Source organism: Oncorhynchus tshawytscha, linkage group LG14, assembly GCF_018296145.1.
Source record: "Oncorhynchus tshawytscha isolate Ot180627B linkage group LG14, Otsh_v2.0, whole genome shotgun sequence".
Lineage (NCBI taxonomy): Eukaryota > Metazoa > Chordata > Actinopteri > Salmoniformes > Salmonidae > Oncorhynchus > Oncorhynchus tshawytscha.
This window is the reverse complement of record NC_056442.1, coordinates 1,163,846-1,171,345: the sequence shown is the minus strand read 5'-3', so window position 1 is coordinate 1,171,345 and position 7,500 is coordinate 1,163,846. Positions and strand designations below refer to the sequence as shown.

The window sequence follows — 7,500 nt, the reverse complement described above, 5'->3', positions numbered from 1 at the left end:
GTTTCAATTTAATTTGCAGAAAATACTTTATGAATTTATTGTAACAAATCATCTTGCAAGGTTGCTAGCCAACTAGCCTGCTAACGTTAGCACTACTAGCTTGCTAATATTACATTAGCACTGGGTAAGTCAGACAGTTGCTATAATCACCTAGCTTACAGCTACATTAAAGGAAATCAACGTTTTGGAAATACATAACGCCATCTAACCAGTTATCTAAGCCAGCCAACTAAAGTTCATTATTTTAGTCTACTAGCCTAGCTAGTCAACCACCACCACGGTTGACATAGCTGAGTAAGCCAGAAAACAACTAGTCACAGGCAGGAACCCACAGAACACAACAACAAGCGGAGACATACCGATTGACAGCTGAGTTAGCTACAATAGTCAAAGAAGAACCAAGGAGAGGCCTTTAGATACTATATATATATATATATATATAGTACCAGTCAAAAGACACCTATCATTTTATTTTATTTGTACTATTTTCTACATTGTAGAATAATAGTGAAGACACAAACTATGAAATAACACATATGGAATCATGTAGTAACCAAAAAAGTGTTAAATCAAAATATATTTTAGATTCTTCAAAGCAGCATTTCACACTCTTGGCGTTCTCTCAACCAGCTTCACCTGGAATGCTTTTCCAACAGTCTTGAAGGAGTTCCCACATATGCTGTGCACTTGTTGGCTGTTTTTTCTTCACTCTGCGGTCCAACTAATCTCAATTGGGTTGAGGTCGGATGATTGTGAAGGCCAGGTCATCTGATGCAGCACTTCATCACTGTCCTTCTTGGTCAAATAGCCCTTACACAGCCTGGAGGTGTGTTGGGTCATTGTCCTGTTGAAAAACAAATGATGGTCCCGTTAAGCCCAAACCAGATGGGGTGGCGTATCGCTGCAGAATGCTGTGGTAACCATGCAAGTTAAGTGTGTGCCTTGAATTCTAAATAAATCAGTGTCACCAGCAAAGCACCCCACACCATCACACCACCTCCTCCATGCTTTATGGTGGGATCACATATCCGGAGATCATCCGTTCACCTACTCTGAGTCTCACAAAGACACGGCAGTTGGAACCAAAAATCTAAAATTTGGACTCATAAGACCAAAGGACAGATTTCCACCGGCCTAATGTCCATTGCTCATGTTTCTTGGCCCAAGCAAGTCTCTTCTTATTGGTGTCCATTAGTAGTGGTTTCTTTGCAGCAAATCGACCATGAAGGCCTGATTCATGCAGTCTCCTCTGAACAGTTGATGTTGAGATGTGTCTGTTACATGAACTCTGTGTAGAATTTATTTGGGCTGCAATTTCTGAGGCAGTTAACTCTGATGAACTTATCCTCTGCAGCAGAGTTAACTCTGGGTCTTCCTTTCCTGTGGCGGTCCTCATGAGAGCCAGTTACTTCATCAGCGTTTGATGGTTTTTGCGACTGCACTTGAAGAAACTTTCAAAGTTCTTGAAATGTTCTGTATTGACTGACCTTCATGTTTTAAAGTAATGATGGGCTGTTGTTTCTCTCTGCTTATTTGACCTGTTCCTGCCATAATATGGACTTGGTCTTTTACCAAATAGGGCTTTCTACTGTATACCAACCCTACCTTGTCACAACATAACTGATTGGCTCAAATGTGTTAAGAAGGAAAGAAATTCCACAAATGTACTTTTAACAAGGCACACCTGTTAATTGAAATGCATTCCAGGTGCATGAAGCTGGTTGAGAGAATGCCAAAAGTGTGCAAAGCTGTCATCAAGGCAAAGGGTGGCTACTTTGAAGAATCTCAAATATAAAATATATTTTGATTTGTTTAATACGTTTATGGTTACTACATGATTCCATATGTGTTATTTCATAGTTTTGATGTCTTCACTATTATTCTACAATGTAGAAAATAGTAGAAATGAAGAAAAACACTTGAATGAGTCCAAACTTTTGATGGATACTGTACACACTTGCAATGTACTACCAGTAGGTCGGTAGGAAATAGATGTTGCAGGCTTCACATTCACACTCGGCACAGCACCTGGTTTCAGTCAGTCTCAAATCGAATCCTGCCATCGGAGTCCTCCGGGGAGAAATGAGCACTGGATACAGTAGAGGTACGCACAGTTCCCATACTCCAATCTGTTCACGTCAACCAGACAGACTGGTCCAACTTAAAAGGTTGCTTCTCATTTTTGGGTCACAAATGAGTCGTAACCCCGTCCTTGTGGGTATTACTGCTCTACGCGTGTATTACTGCACTAGATACAAATGACGGAAAACTACGACACTCGCTCGACTACCAAACGCACAGGAGACGAGGATTTATATAGTTTCTTCTTCATGGATGTATATAGTAGCTCGGGAACACTTGGTTTGGAATGTAATACCATGCTAGCATGGCTAGTAGCTAACGTTAGCCAGCTGGAACTAGATAGGTAGCACCTTTGTGGGTAGTTCTGAAGATATCTGGAAATAAGTGACTAAATATGTAAAAACGCTAAAACATAACTATGTTTGTAGTTATAGGTAACCAGATCGTGACTACAACTAAGCTTTATTTAACCAGGCAAGTCATTTAAGAACAAATTCTTATTTTCAATGACAGCCTAGGAACAGTGGGTTAACTGCCTGTTCAGGGGCAGAACGACAGATTTGTACCTTGTCAGCTCGGGGGTTTGAACTTGCAACCTTCCGGTTACTAGTCCAACACTCTAACCACACTTTTGTTGCTTCCTACCTTTTTAATAGGACGTTGGGCTAGAACAGCTTCAGTGCGCCTTGGCATAGACTCTACAAGTTGCTGAAAATCTGAGGGATGCGACACCATTCTTCCACAAGAAATTCCATAATTTGTTGTTCTGTTGATGTTGGTGGAAAACGGCCACGTCCCGCTCCAGAATCTCCCATAAGTCTTCACTTCAAAATCACTGAGATCTCTTCTTTTATCCATGGTAGCCAAAATAACAGGCAACTGGGCCTTTTTATACATGACCCAGCGTATGTTAATTGCTTAATTAACTCAGGAATATTCAATATACTTAATATCGTTTACTCAAGTGTTTCCTTTATTTTGGCAGTCTTGGTATTTAACACATAAATAAGCCATCTACCGCTCCTTCACCCTGTTGCCGGGCAAAAAAAAACATTTCTCTCTTTTCCTCCCGTACGGAACCAACTCAGTCTCTCTCTCGGTCTCTCTCTCGGTCTCTCTCTCGGTCTCTCTCTCGGTCTCTCTCTCGGTCTCTCTCTCGGTCTCTCTCTCTCTCTCTCTGTCTCTCAATTCAATTTAAAGGGGCTTTATTGGCATGGGAAACATGGGTAGGTAATATATAAAGTGAAAATATAAAGTGAAATAAACAATAAAAATTAATCGTCTCTCTCTCTCTGTCTTTCTCTCTCTCCACACCATGTGGTGTTCTTTATTCAGCTGCAGTGACATCATTAAATATTGAAATATCCCTTACTGACACCATAGAAGATTTCTGGGGACTGTTGTCATGGAAACCGTGTACGTCTTGTACTGCCGCCCACAGACCGATACGGAGAACCCCATTCAATACTCTGACTCAATGGACCTCCTCTCATATGCTCTATGGGCACTTTTCTACCTGTATTTCTTTGTGTTCCAGAATAAGAAGGCAGTAAGAGTGTACACCCGGCTGTGTGACTAGCCTGAATGGTGCAACTGCCTCATTTGAACCACAGTCATGTCCCTGGTTAGCATTGTTTAGCCCACTCATTGAAGCACGCTATATGTGGATAATGTCAGTCTCTCCAAGGCTGTTGATACAGCTTCTATAATCAGATGCATTAGATCCAGGGTAGGAGTGGTAATCTTGGCTCAGATCCCCCCCATCTGTCCATTCAATATTATGTAAAAGGCTAAACTGATCCTAGATCAGTTCCTACTGTGAGATGCTTGACACATCCAGCCGCTGGTGTCCAGTTCCAGAACTTTGTCTGTGTGTAATACCCAGTGTGACCCAGCCGTCATCTGATGCCACCCCAGGATAATGCTTTGGCGTGTGGAAAACGTCTCCCATAACACACGTCTGCCCCCCGGTCCTCTCCTCGCTCAGATGTAAATCCATGTGGTTGATACACATCGAGCTCTCGAGTCGTGATGCATGGCAAAGAAAACATCTCTCGCTTAAACGGCTTATTTGTCATTTGAGAAAGGAAATGAGATTTGACCAGAGTGGTCGAGCTGTTTTACCTGTCTGGTGTTGGTTTTCATCTCTGTTGAGTTTGATACTGAACCATGTTAATACCTGATGACCCAACTCAGAACGGGGGTCCCAACTTCCCCTGATACAGGGTCTCCACTATCGTTGCTTTAGCCTGAATAGAGCTCGGGGAAACACTGCTGCCCCAGCCTTGACACAGATTTCTGTTACACGGGTGAGGATGAGCCCTTTTGGAGATCAACCTCTGCTTGAACCTGTCTTCTCCCACAGACATGGAGGACAGAGCGTCTCCTGTATGACCGTGACGTGCTCCCTCGTCCATAGATTAGTCTGGGTTAAGTAGCGAGAGATGTACTTGTGCACGTATGTATGGGCACCCTCATATCCTCACGTCTCACCCTTCTGTTCCTCACGTCCCACATCTCCCCCTTTCTCTCCCCCGTCCCTCTCCCGGCTGCCGCGCTGCAGACTGGAACGCTGACGTCAGCCGGAGGCCCGGGACAGGCCGGAGCGTGTTGGGATGAGTCGGGCTCGCTGCACACACACCCCACCTCTCTCCCTGTCTCTCTGTCACTAGAGGAACACAGACACCCCACCTCTCTCCCTGTCTCTCTGTCACTAGAGGAACACAGACGTGTTGAGGAACTCCTCTGTCTGTAAGGTGAGCTGCCAGAGGGCGGCTGCAAGACACTGACTGACAGACAGACCGGCCATTTGAGTGACTGATCTCTGATAGAGTTCCTAGTGGTTTCCTGTGGGGTGTTGGCTTGGGCGTGTTGGCTCTCGTCCTCTGTCCCTCTAGGTATTAATATGAAAGCCTGGTGTACATGAACCTGCACTTATTCTCACTGTTTTTGCAAAATCTCTGGTTTCCTTCATAATCATTGATCTTGAACCACCTGAAAGGTGAAAGCAGACCCATCCAACCTTTGACCTTCCAGTCCCCATACAGACCACTCAGTTTCCCATCGCAGCAACCAGTGTCTGTCATGCCGTCTCTCCCTCTCCTTGTTTCGCCACCCGCCAGGCCTTGTGACAAACTTCTCACTACATCTCTAAACGTGGTAAATAATATCTCCCCGGCCCATTCTGACCGGCGATAGGCAGGGCTCGGCCTGGGTTGAGCTCGACATCTATTAGACTTAATGACTGGAGTGTAGAGCCTTTGCAATCAGACTGAGGGACATCCTCAGACAACAGGCTTTAAATCAGAGCTGCGCTTCAGAGCGAGCGGTTGTACTGTCTGGTAGATCTATTTCTATCTGTGTTCTGTAATGGGAGCCGGCAGAGGGAGGGGGCAGGGAGGCCCCCCAGGGGTGGTAAACACATTGTTTATCTGAGGAGAGAAGGGTGAGGCAGAGGGAAAGAAACAGGAGAGATGTAAATAGATAGAAAAGTGTGATAGAGATGTGTGTGGAGAGCGAGACGGAGAGAGTGGGTGAAAGAGGCTGAAAGAGAGGGGGGCAGAGCGAGAAAGAAGAAGAGAGTAGTAGTGGTTGTTTATATGGAGTGTTGGAGGGAGTCTGTTTGGTGTAATGAATAAGACAAGTCACTACTGAATAATCTATGGCTCACATGGTGGGAAGCTTCCCCCGTGGAAGCTGAAAATAGGGAGAGAGAACAGGGGGAAAACAGTGAAATGTCTCAGCCACCTCCCTCCACATCTCTCCATCTATTTCTCAGGTTTTTCTCTCTTCATTTGAGGTACTGTTGCACATGCTGTATGCATGGAGCCGTGAGCTGTTATTAATGTTTATTGCAGGTTATATAATGCATTGTAAGGTCTAATAATGCATTGATAGAATGAACTATAAATGATTTAATATCATCCATTATAAACCAGTAGCTGATAAGGGGTGTTACCAAAATGTATTTGCGTCAGAAATAATTCCTCTTGTAAATAAAATGAGTGGAATTCCTGGGTAAGACGGTAGGATTTTACACAAGACACCGTTGAGAGGCTTTCAAAGCCGTTTAGATGAAGGAGGAAAAAACTCTGTCTTCCTGCCAGCCGTGTTTTGGTGCAGGTAGGTGATTGTGTAAGAACTACTTTTGGAGGGCTTTCTTTACTGCAAGCCAGGTGTGTCTGCACCAGAGTACACGTGTTTTGGCCAGGTAGGTGATTGTGTAAGAACTACTTTTGTTTTGGTGCAGGTAGGTGATTGTGTAAGAACTACTTTTGGAGGGCTTTCTTTACTGCAAGCCAGGTGTGTCTGCACCAGAGTACACGTTGGCCCGTGTTTTGGTGCAGGTAGGTGATTGTGTAAGAACTACTTTTGGAGGGCTTTCTTTACTGCAAGCCAGGTGTGTCTGCACCAGAGTACACGTTGGCCCGTGTTTTGGTGCAGGTAGGTTATTGTGTAAGAACTACTTTTGGAGGGCTTTCTTTACTGCAAGCCAGGTGTGTCTGCACCAGAGTACACGTTGGCCCTTGTTTTGGTGCAGGTAGGTTACTGTGTAAGAACTACTTTTGGAGGGCTTTCTTTACTGCAAGCCAGGTGTGTCTGCACCAGAGTACACGTTGGCCCTTGTTTTGGTGCAGGTAGGTGATTGTGTAAGAACTACTTTTGGAGGGCTTTCTTTACTGCAAGCCAGGTGTGTCTGCACCAGCGTACACGTTGGCCCGTGTTTTGGTGCAGGTAGGTTACTGTGTAAGAACTACTTTTGGAGGGCTTTCTTTACTGCAAGCCAGGTGTGTCTGCACCAGAGTACACGTTGGCTCGTGTTTTGGTGCAGGTAGATGATTGTGTAAGAACTACTTTTGGAGGGCTTTCTTTACTGCAATCCAGGTGTGTCTGCACCAGAGTACACGTTGGCCCGTGTTTTGGTGCAGGTAGGTGATTGTGTAAGAACTACTTTTGGAGGGCTTTCTTTACTGCAAGCCAGGTGTGTCTGCACCAGAGTACACATTGGCCCTTGTTTTGGTGCAGGTAGGTTACTGTGTAAGAACTACTTTTGGAGGGCTTTCTTTACTGCAAGCCAGGTGTGTCTGCACCAGAGTACACGTTGGCCCTTGTTTTGGTGCAGGTAGGTGATTGTGTAAGAACTACTTTTGGAGGGCTTTCTTTACTGCAAGCCAGGTGTGTCTGCACCAGAGTACACGTTGGCCCTTGTTTTGGTGCAGGTAGGTTACTGTGTAAGAACTACTTTTGGAGGGCTTTCTTTACTGCAAGCCAGGTGTGTCTGCACCAGAGTACACGTTGGCCCGTGTTTTGGTGCAGGTAGGTGATTGTGTAAGAACTACTTTTGGAGGGATTTCTTTACTGCAAGCCAGGTGTGTCTGCACCAGAGTACACGTTGGCCCGTGTTTTGGTGAGAGGAAA

At 44.9% G+C, this 7,500-nt stretch overlaps 1 protein-coding gene across 3 annotated transcripts in view; it reads left to right on the top strand.

Annotated features, from left to right (window-relative positions):
* Positions 1–7,500, top strand: part of LOC112266332 (histone deacetylase 4-like) — a 74,627-nt gene that overhangs the window by 11,890 nt on the left and 55,237 nt on the right. The gene's annotated exons all lie outside the window — the stretch shown is intronic.